The sequence below is a fragment of the Pipistrellus kuhlii genome, unplaced genomic scaffold, assembly GCF_014108245.1.
Source record: "Pipistrellus kuhlii isolate mPipKuh1 unplaced genomic scaffold, mPipKuh1.p scaffold_m20_p_12, whole genome shotgun sequence".
Classification (NCBI taxonomy): domain Eukaryota; kingdom Metazoa; phylum Chordata; class Mammalia; order Chiroptera; family Vespertilionidae; genus Pipistrellus; species Pipistrellus kuhlii.
In genome coordinates this window covers 28,081,707-28,093,957 of record NW_023425427.1, presented here as the reverse complement: position 1 = coordinate 28,093,957, position 12,251 = coordinate 28,081,707, and positions in this window count along the sequence as shown.

Below are 12,251 nucleotides of genomic sequence, written 5' to 3'. Positions count from 1 at the left end.
GAACTGTACAAATACAAAGAGTAAACCCTTATGTAAATTATACATTTTAGTTAATATTATAATAATGTATCAACATTGCTTCATCATTACTTCTGCCACATTATTGTGGTAATAAGCAGGGCACAAGAATGCTCAGATTCAAGATGAGGGTAATTATACAATATTTCACCTCTTAAAGGAGAAGTGGCATGGTCTTAGATATCGATAATTTGGGGAAGAATGGAAGTATTATGACCACCATTTTTGTAATAGATATTATGCCATATATAGGATGATAGCATGACATTACATTCCATGTACCATCATTTGCAATATCTTTCATGAACTGTCTATGCAAACTCACACATTGTCATTGCCTTTAAAGCATAAAATCACGATTCTTCTAATTATTTTAATGCAAGAAATAGAAAACTACCTTGGAACATGTTTTTGTGGGATGCTGAAAAGTCATGTCCAATTTATTGGCATACCTACATCATATTGAATAGTTTAATAGATCACACTTAGTGAATGAGGGTTGGGACATGTGTTTGTTTATTTTTATTTATTTATTTATTTATTTATTTATTTATTTATTCTTCATGTAAGTCATGGAATATCGCTAGCAAAGAAGAGAAAGAAGAAAAGACATTTATGAAAATCTGCTAAAGGTTTATTATAATATGGGAGCAGAGAGGTACAGAGGGTTGTGACTTGGAGCCTGAGAGATCCAAGTTTTAATCAAGCCTCTACCACTTACTAAGTGACCCTGATCATAATAATTACCTTTCCTAAGCTATAGTTTTTAATCAGTGTAATACTACGACTGTGATTACTGTTACTACTACTACCACCACCACCTGCCTCACAGAGTTACTATAAAACTAGAAATAATGGAGGGAAAGTAACTGACACAGATACATAAGAAATTAAAGGGGAAGCTAAGCATGAAATCATCTAAAAGAAAATGAAAAAAAAAATCATTGCTTCCAAATACTAAGCTATTTGGTAACAATATGCCAATCAGCCAAAATAATTGAATGATTTTTATTTTTATTTTTATTTTTTATCCATCAATCTTGCTGTAGATGACATAAACCTTGTGATGATTAAGCTTAGATTAAACTAATCCTTAGCTCCAAACTGAAATAACTTTGAAAAATTGAATGATATGAAAAAATTTATTTTTTCTTGCACTGGGGTTTGTGCTGCTCCTTCAGGCTAAGCCAGAAATGCTGGAAGAGAAAGCGCTCTGTGTCCTGAAACTCAAAATGCAGCCGAGTGGAAACAGTCCTTTCCTTGGGACACTGACTCAGAAGCCACCTTCCAAATCCTTCCTTTATCTTTGATGGGTAGACAGTGCACCCTCCTGCCATTGTTACCGCTGTTTGTCCCATGACATTGAAGAATGACTCAGAGAAGGTGAAACCTTCTTCACCACAATTCAGTTAGTCCAGCTGCTGAATTTAAACCGAGCCCTGCCACTCGCTGACCACAGGGCGCGGCCCTCTTACCTTCTCCTGCCTCTCCACCCTGCTCATTATGAAATGAAGACAGTGATGGCTGCAAGGGAAAGGAGAGTTTGCCATCTCAAAATGTGCCTTTGGGAAATGTTGTGTTTGAGCTGGTTGTTTTTAAGAAAATGAAATAAAAGATCCAGGAAGAACCAGTGACCTCCCTTCAACCTGCCTGCAAGGTTTAGGTAGAGGAAGGGGAATGCCATCACCGAGAACTGTGGTTTCCTATGAACTGGAAGAGGCAGAACCTAGCAAGTCTGGCCTCCATGCTGTCACCCATTGTTCCTGGGTGGCCCAGCAAGAACATATTTATCAAATGTTTGCTCCTTCTTATCCCCCTGTGAATGCTGACCTTCCCTTTGTAGTTTAGACCACCACTCTCTCCTCTCTCCTTAGCTGATCATGGCATAGAGGCCTCAAATACCTGATTTGTTCTTGGGCCCCCTATTCTCACAGAACCACTGAGTGGACATAAGTCATTCAATTCGATAATTTTGTCCTCATGTCAATATGATTATCAGATCAGCCAGAAGAACCAAAAAGAAAAGGGGGATATTTTCCTCTGTCCCATAGTTGTGATGAAAACAAAATGAGCACTAAGCATATAGCACATACAAAAAAACAAACAAAAAACAACCTCAATAAATATTAATTAATAGTAGCTGTTGCTACTCTGAGGAGCTTGCAATGCCTTTCTACGAAAGAAACCTTCCTTTGATATGATCATGCATTATGAAATGAACCATGATATCAGAAATATCCAATCATTTCTAGCTATGGCAAAGGTAAATGGGATGAGATTTCTAGCATGTCATGAACAGTTATAGGTTATGTTCTTTAGATTCTTTTTTTACCTGCAGATTATTAAATTCAATAGTGTCAGCCTTATGAGAGCTTATATATTGACTGTTTTATCCTACAAAGGAATAGGAAACTACAAAGGCATCCAATGTAAAGGTAGGGAAAGCACCCGTGAAAAGGAGCAAAAAATTAGATATAGGATAAAAGAAAGGAAATAAAAATGACTTGAATATAACTGTTCATTAAGGATTTCATTGTGTGTGTGTGTGTGTGTGTGTGTGTGTGTGTGTGTGTATTTTACTTTATTTTATTTTGGTTAATCCTCACCCAAGGATATTTTTTCACTGATTTTCAGAGAGAGTGGAAAAGAGAGAGAGAGCAAAGAAACATCCATGTGAGAGAGACACATCCATTAGTGCCTCTCGCATGCTCCCAACCAGGGTGGGAAGTGGGTAGGACCAAGCCTACAAGCTAAGTATGTGCCCTTGACTAGAATCAAACCTGGGACCCTTCAGTTCATAGGCCAACGCTCTATCCACTGAGCCAAACCAGTTAAGGCTGTGTGTGTTTACGTTAAGCCTGCAAACAAAAGAACCTTTCATGGCAAGCTAAAACAAAGGGTTTGTTGAGACCTGGATGAAATCTAAACCAGAGCAACAGGGCCAGGAGGAAAAGACAAACACGCCCACTGTCCTGGAGCTGATGACGCATTTATACATTCTGTTTTGGGGAAGAAAGATGTGAGTTGTTCTGAAAGAATTCACATGAGCTCCAGATACGTGGGGGCGGGGAAAGCGCCTCTGGGGTAGTTTTGTGATAGGTGCACAGTCTGTCAGTAAGAAATGTTTACTGCTTGTGAGAGGTTACAGGCAACGATCCTGACAGTTCATGCACGGGAGGGGAGGGAGGCCGTGGTGTCGGGGAGTCACTCCAGAGGCGACGGGAAGCTCTAACATACATTCAGGACTAGGGGCAGCTTACTGGTCGTTGCTCACAGCTCTTAATCGGTTCAAGACTCTGGTCTCTTGCTCTCGCTATCCTGCCCACTCACTGTAAGTTAATTTAGGACAGCTCAGAATTTTTCTTCTGCCAGGCCCCACCACGAGAGTTCATAGAACTTCGGGCGCAGTCCCAAGCTGAGTCATCCACCAAGCAACCCATGCGGAAAGAAGACCGCTTTGTCTTGGCCAGTCTAATGGAAATAAATGTCTAGTTTCTTGCTTCTCACTGGAAACAATTATTGTCATTCTGTTTCCATGAAGATTGTGACCGCTGGAATGTTTGTGCTGTCAGAATGCAAGCCAACTGTTGGTTTCAAATGCCTCGACTTTTTACTTTAAATATTTTATCTTGATTTATCTAGTGTTGCGTATTTCATTTTTAAATTTTCTATGTTCACATTTCTAGTTTAGTCTTACTAAATCTATTACCATGGAGGGGGAGGAGGGGGGATCGAAAACACACACACAAAACTTCTCTATATAGTCATATAGCACAAACCCATGTCAATGTTAATTTTCAAATGGAGCAGAAAGCAAAAAAGCAAAAAAACTTATTGGCTTGTCTCTAGTAGGACTAAGAAAATAAAGTCATGTGATAACTTGAAGATGTAGTGAACATGCTTGGCTATATGGTAAAACCAAAATGTGGTCTCCTTGAATGGAAGCTATTGAGAATTTCAAGAGAGTGAGAGCAGACCATCTAACCGACTTAAGGCTTTTCTGAACGAGGGGCGATACTACACAGGTTGTGTACCATGAGGCTGACCCTGCATGTAACTCCTTTCGGTTGTCTAAAAATAATCCATTCTTCTTCACAAGCCCTCGTATTCAGTTTAAGGAGAGGAAAAGGAAACTTCTAGTGCCATCTGGTGTGAATTTTAGACTGATTTAAAAATCTACTTTTAGATACTCTTTTATATGTCTAGGGAAAAAAGCTTAGCTTCTCCGTTTCTCTTCCACTTCCTTCCCTGGCCACAGTCTAAAAATGTTTGGAGTGTTGCCCTAGACAGTTTGGCTTAATGGATAGAGTGTTGGCCTGAGGACTGAAGGTTCCTGGGTTTGATTCCAGTCAAGGGCACGTGCCTGGGTTGCGGGCTCAATCCCCAGTAGGGGGTGTGCAGGAGGCAGCCAATCAATTACTCTCTCTCATCACTGATGTTTCTATCTCTCTCTCTGCAACCTTACTCTCTGGAATCAATGAAAAGATATTTACAACAATATGTGTGGCTTTCTGGCTCAGAACCCCCTGGCCCTGTTGTTTGCTGGTTAATGTCTCTCTTCTTCCTGGAGGGACCTGACACTGGAGGTGAATGCGGGGTGTGAGAGCCTGGCTATTTGGTCTACAGAGGAACTGTCATTATTGGGTTTTAAATGAGGTAGCATTCAGAGTTAACTTTTCTGCCAGTGCTTGAGAACTTGGAAGAACGGCTCTATTAACCAAAGGCAAAATGAGGGGGTTTAAATTTGCTCTAGACTTAAGCTAAGACTCATGGGAAATTTATGACCTAGTCATGTATGATAATTTTTCAAAGATTGCTCCTTTAAATTACAAGTAAATATTGATTTATGTTTTGGGTAAATTTTATGTATTTTTCAGAAAACAAAATAATCTAACAAAAAACCTACTTATATGTTAAAGACAAATTTGACTTATTTAAAGGAATGGTGCAGTAAAATCATTTATTAAATAATGTATATTTTAAAAAGCGAATACAGTTCTTTACTTCTCCTCATTTCTCAGTGTTTGGATGGATTCCATGAGAAGATATACAAATGCATCTAACAGTGAGGCATTTGTACCTCATGGGACTCGTTATTGCTAATTTCTATTTTAAATCTTTTCCTTTGCTAGTTCTCTCCTATCTTTATTTTAAAGATTCAAGAATTTTCCATCTTAAAGGACAAAACAAAATCAAAAGAAAACAAACAAAGTAAAATAAAAACCAAACTAAAAAACGGTTCATTGTACATCCCTGGCATCTGGTACCATCACCCGCATAAACTACCAATTTCAAGTAAGTAATGGGTGAAGCATCACAGGGGCTGTTCAGAGAAAAATGGTATTAATTCAGGGCTGAGAGGAGGAACTCTGAACCACTGGGATGTTCACTACTTTTGTGATTCTTTCTTGGAGTTGAATGTATTCACATTGGGGTTACAGGCCTCCTTGATCCTTTATTCATGGGGCACTGATAATGCTGCTTAGACTGCAGAGGTTTCATAACAAAAATGTCCTATCAGATGTATTTACATTATGCAAAGTATAAAAGGATAAATATGCATAATTTAAAGACAGCAAAGAATGTTATAACTTTCATAAATGACTGCAAATAAAAGAAACTAGGTACTTAAATATTTTTAAAATGCATATAGTGAAAATTATTACTCAACATTCTAACATCCTATATAATAAAAGGCTAATATGCAAATTGACAAACAGCAGAATGTCCAGTCACTATGATGCACACTGACCACCAGGGGGCAGATGCTCAATGCAGGAAATGCCTCCTGTCCATAGATCTGGGCCAGCCAAGGTGGGTGCCAGCAGGGCCCCCTGATCATTCCGCTGGTTGCCCCACAGATTATCCCTGATCACCAGCCAGGCCTAGGGGCCCTACCCATGCCCAAATTTCATGTACCAGGCCTCGAGTTGCTATATACTTTGTATTTCCAGAGAAGTAAAGAAAATACTAGAATGAAAAATGCTGAAATACTACATGTAAAGCATTTCTCTCCTTGTTGAGGAAGTATATATTTTCTTTGATAGAAGGCACAGAACTGAACTTTATGTTTTAGGCATGATGGTCATATTATGTAAAAAGCTTGTAAGTTTCTCTCTAGGGAATTGTGGAGGTTATAGTTGTCATACAAATAGGCATATCATTACTCACTTGTGCTTTTTACCATCTTCCTTCAATATTTCCATCATTTTCCTCCAAGAGAATCTGTTTTTAAGTACAGATTGTCAGCATCTTTTTTCAAATATATATTAACCATACTATTTTGCAGTATAACTTTTATATTGGTCTCAAATGTGCAAATTCATAATTTACTTCAAAAATTTTAATAGTGGACATTTTCTACCTTGGCTTCATCCAATTTTTGATCTTTACCGCCATCTAGTGCTAAACTTTAAAAATTTCCTCCTATGTACAAAGAAGTGTGTAAAAAAGTGTCAAGAACTAGAAAAATGTTGTATTTCTTCTTAGGGTTTATAATATAGCCCAGAAGACATAAGCCTATAATCAACAATGGGGAATGCTATTTGTCTACACTATTTGTGTAACAGCAATGCTTTTATATGTAATATTGTGTTTATTATTTTTATTTGAGGTTAGGCTTTATAAAGCTAATTTTTACATTTTCCCTAACTTAGTTCCCTAAAAGAGATTGCCTCACATTGGTTCTGCTTCTTCAATCTTATTTATTCCTTACTTCTCCCGAAATAACCCTGCCAATTAGCAGTGACTTCTCAGTAAATATAATAACCATTTTTAGTCATTATTTTCCTGGGATCATTTGCATTATGACATATATTTTTTTAGTTAATCCTTGCCTGAGGATATTTTACCCATTGATTTATAGAGAGAGGAAGGGTGGAAAAGAGGGGGGGGAAAGAGAGAAAGAGAAAAAACATCTATGTGAGAGAGACACATTGATTGGATGCCTCCCACACATACCTCCCGACTGGGGCCAGAGATTGAATCTGCAACCCAGGTATGTTCGATCGGGAATGGAACCCTTGTAGTTCTAACCACTGAACAACACAGGCCTGGCTGACATATTCTTTTATGTTTTTCCCTCCACCCATGACTACAGCCCTCTGCTTCTCCTGGTTCTCTCTCCATTTCTCCTTTCCTACAGCTTTCTCTTCCTTTGCTTCCTCTTTAAGCTCTATTGGCTGTCACAGACCATTGGGCTACTATAACAAAACACCATAGACTAGGAGGCTTATCCACAGTGGAGACATATTTCGCACAGTTCAGGAGGCTGGGAAGTCTAGAGTGGTGTGTCTAGAGCGCTCTTCCTATTCACAGAACTGACTTCACTGTACCCTCATATGGCAGAAGGGGAAAGAGGTCTCTCTGGGGCCTCTTTTACAAGATCACTAAATCCTACGCATGAGGCCCCGCCTCCTAATAACATCACTTAGGGTTTAGGTTCCCACATGTGAATTGTGGGCGGACATAAGCTCTCAGTCTATAGCATTGGTATCACCCAAGGTGGCACATGCCATACTAATGGTCACATAACTAATGGTCACATCAACATAATTAACACCGAAACCGGTTTGGCTCAGTGGATAGAGCGTCGGCCTACAGACTGAAAGGTCCCAGGTTCGATTCCGGTCAAGGGCATGTACATTGATTGCGGGCACATCCCCAGTAGGGGGTGTGCAGGAGGCAGCTGGTCGATGTTTCTCTCTCATTGATGTTTCTAGCTCTCTATCCCTCTCCCTTCCCCTCTGTAAAACTTCAACAAAATATATTTTTTTAAAAAGATAATTCACATGTATGTGTTTACCTTCCATCCATATTCTGGTGACCTTCAAATCTCACATGTACTCTAGCCTGGCACATCCAGTGACCTGTTGAACACTTGGATGTCCCCCCGGGAAACTGAAGCTCAGCATTCTGCACTTGCAATCTGAAAGTGAAGGTTTGTCCTGCGGAGTAAATGAATGGGTCAGTGAGAGATGGCCTAAGGTGTGGCAGCCTCTTACCAGCGGTTGCACTGGTAACGAAATAGCACCGTAGTGATCGCGCTGTCATCACCGGGGTGGGCAGCACACGGGAATGTGACCTAGCAGAAACACTCTGCTGGTGATGAACATTGTCAACCATCACAGAGAATGAATGACGCCTTTTGGAACTCAGTAATAGGAAAACGAAAGTCTGGCAGAAAAGCATTCCTGTCCCTGGAGAAATGGTAGCTTTTAAATACTCTTTGCTTTCTGCCCGTGGTGCTGTGGCAGTGGACTCTTGAAGTTTTTGCAGAGTACCCAAAGCCACATCACACTGTGAAGGGAGATTTTTAAATGGTTAAGGCCATCAATATCTGACCGAGAGTCTATACCTGACATAAAAAGAGAAGATATGAAAAGAGAATATTGACACTTGAAATGTAAGGGGGGGAAAAAAAGCACCCACTCACAGCATATGAAATCGGATATTATTAACTACTGCTTTCAAGGGCTCTTTAAAATCTATTCCCAAAGGTTAAATAAATTATTTCCTTTACCCTAGAAACATTTTATTCTTTTCCAGCTATGCAGAGAAAAAAGAAGAAAAATATTTTGGCTTTTTTGGTCAATTCTTGAGGGAAAAAATCCCCAAAATAGACTTAGAAAATACCTCAAATCATGGTACATACTTCTTTTCGTGTTTTTATATTTGTACACATAAACAATAACATGCTATTAAAATAAGAAAATGATATATATAATTTTATATAGTACCGCATTTCCCCAAAAATAAGACATCCTCCGAAAATAAGACCTAGCGCATGGAAAGATAAGACATCCCCTGAAAATAAGACCTAACTCAACTTTGGGAGAAAAAATTAATATAAGACACTGTTTTATTTTTGGGGAAATGGGGTATCTTCTTCCATCTCATATTCTCTATATTATTGTGTGTTATTTTTATTTAAAATGGTGCCATTTTTCCTAATTTATTCTTGTATTGTCTAAGAAAGCACTACTCTCTATGGATAAACCATTTGAAATCTTATATTTTTACTTCTTGCGATGGCTTACCTTGATAATTCTTATTACAAACCTATATACTTATTTCTTAATTTATTAACCTTAAAAATATCTACTAACATCTCTTCTCAAAAGATGAAGATAACTTTTTAATCAATCTCCACAGCCCCATATAATCCCACAAATGTGTGTTAATTATATCATTATTTTGAGTTTTTCTAGTAATTGCATTTGTGCATTTAAATGTTAGATCATTTGAATGTTAGTTGTTTTTGGCTCCAGATTAAAAAAAAACAACCAAACAAACAAACAAACAAAAACAACAACCACCACAAAAACCCTGATGAATTCTGGCTTAAACAAGCAAGGATTTATTTCCTGCCCATAACAAGTCCAGAGGTGAATGGCTCTGGACTTGGCCCTGGGGTCCAATAGACAGCAACTCTGCAATCTCTTGGCTAACTCCTCTGTGACTGACACCATCACTCATTTTCACCCTAATGAGCTGGAGAGGGTGTGTCCACAAGATTACTTTCCTCTTTTGTGTCACTATTTGGAATCACTCATTTCTCCTAACTTCCTTTTATGGGAGACTGATTTTTAGGAACCAATATCTAGTCATATATACTGGAGTGTGATTTTTTCTAAGGATGTTCAACACACAGAGGTAGGAAATATATGCGTGTGTATGCCCACACATTTGTATTTATTTCCATCCCTGTGGATTCTGATATTACAGCCCCAGGAAAGAAATACCCACCGTTTTAAATGAATCGATTTGCAAATATCTTATTATTTTGCATTGGGTTACCGGACTCTGGAAAAACCAAATTCCTGTGGCACACCCACAAAGTAGAGGTTTGGGTACTTCCTGTACAAGGCTCACGGGAGTGCTGCCACCTGGTGGCAGTCTGCTGCAAGCTCAGTGGCGGTTTTCCCCTGGGCCATCTAGGCTCTTTGTCTCCGTGCTTATACTTATGTAAATAATCTTTGTTTTTACTACAGTCTGTATAATTTGATATGAGTTGGAAGATTAGTTACAAACAATCCCGAGTTTCCATTAACAAATAACAGTAATATAATTAAGTACATTTGTAAACAGCCTGAATTTATTGGCTGTATATTCCAAGAACTTTTTGATTGAGATTGCTGTAACTTAAGTGAAACCAGAAAACCTTAACGTTTTTCTTTGGCCTCTATTTCTTCAAGTGAAAAAAAAAAAGTAATTTACTTGCTTTTATGTGGACAATATATACTCGTTTACTGGGGAGTAATTGCCATGACATTGATAAAACATTGTTTATGGGAGATGAGAAATTTGTTGGGCCATTTACTTTGCAGACCAAATATAAGAATCCATATGAAATTAATTCAACTTGTTATTTTTTTTTTTTTTTTTTACACTTTATAACGGCCTCCCTTCCAATGAAAGAGATTATTGACAAACTCTGGACCTGGCTATTGCAAAACAGTCATTTCTGGAGGCCAATCTGTCTCTGAGGTAAAGGGAATTATTTGTTCCTTGCAAAGATGGAAGGGACGGCTCCAATTTGGCTTAGTAAACATTTATTCTCCTTGGGGGAAAATTTTTAATTTCTAAAGGTAAAATACAAATTACATCCTGAGATAAATGTGTAAGTGCCAGTGAAGTTGAAGAGACTATGATGACTGAGCCCATTCTCACCAATAGATGGGGGTATTGTCATTTGTAGGAGAGAGTAATGTCTGGTGAAGTATTTTTCTGCCCTTGGAATCAGAGAAATTATGGATGTCCTCTGTGACCCTCAGCGTGCATTTTCCATCACCCACCCTTCCCCCCAGCACACACATCCACATGACAGTGTGCTAGCGCTGAAAGGCTCAGTACAAAACTAAAGGACAACACACCATCTCATGAGTGGCCACAATGGAGCTACAAAACAAATGCAGAGAGAAATGCCCAGCGATGAGTCTGACGTTGTCATTATGGGAGTGGAGTGCAGGCTTCTCCTGAGGAATCAATGAGTTTGACACGGGTAGGACCTACTAGCTGTAACCCCATCAGCTGCCGTGGCCACAGTAACAGAAGGACCCTAAAATAGAAGTCCCGAGCTCATCGGTCTGGATGACTAAATCCAGTGATGTCTTGGCAACAAGTCAGAGGAATATTTGAGGAAAGGGATTTAAACCCATCGTGAAGTTTTTGTCTGCCTTACGGAGAAATCCACAAGGCCCCCAATTCGGGGCTACTGCGTCAGGGGCCGCTTCCAAACAGCCATGCTCATTTTGTCAGAACATCACCTTTCTGTCCTGCCTTTTGCGATTTCATGATGTTAAACCCATTCGCGGAGGCAACGAAAAGGAGCAGCTTTCAACAAGGGCCTGTGTTCCCCATTTTGGCTGTCTGCATTTTACCCCACAAAGTCCTTATAGTACAACTTTCTTTTCTTAATGGTGGTAGAGAAGTTAAGAGACTACATGGATTGTCATGAAAACATCATTTGAAATAAAGGTAAGGCGGGTTGTTGGTGTTTTTTTTTAACTACACAAAGATGTGTGTAACAGTCACAGCTATACAGACAGAAAGGAGTGAAATAGTTTGGATGTGCTCTATGTGGCTGATGGACGAAGAGGTACTTTTATGGACCAGTTACTCAGATTCAGAATCTAGAACAAAACAAAGACAAGCACTCCTGGCACACCGATTTTCCGCACTGGGGATTAATTACTCTGTGGGCACTCAATGCAATTTTCTACATGCTAGGAAATCACATCGAGGCCTTTTGGCTTGTCAGCCCCACAGTCCCTTTTCCGGTCCATGAAAGCTCTCGCAGGTTTTCTTTGCTCGAACCTCTGAGACGCAGGAAGTTTGTCTTTCCTTTGGCACTGGGATTTGTGGTAATCTCTCTGCCCATTTGCTCAGGAACCTCTCCTCTCTCCCACCACGGTGCAGCTCCCTGACCTCACCCAGGTTCCTCCCCAGACAGCCCTCTTGTCTTCTAATTCTTTCACCGATAAGCACTTAAAGGAGTCAGGGAATGCCTAACCAACATATATAGCTTTGGTGGGGCTTGTTTTCAGCAAAAGCTACTTACCAAAGGAGCAGGATATGTAGACATTCCCACGCACCAAAACAGAAAACCTTGGTACAACTCAGTAGAGACTCTGAGTCCCAGTATTTTCACAGAAAAGAAAAAAAACAAACAACACACTGAAATATAGTTTTTATTGTGTCCTTCTCTATCTAAAACCGACAGTGATTTCCCT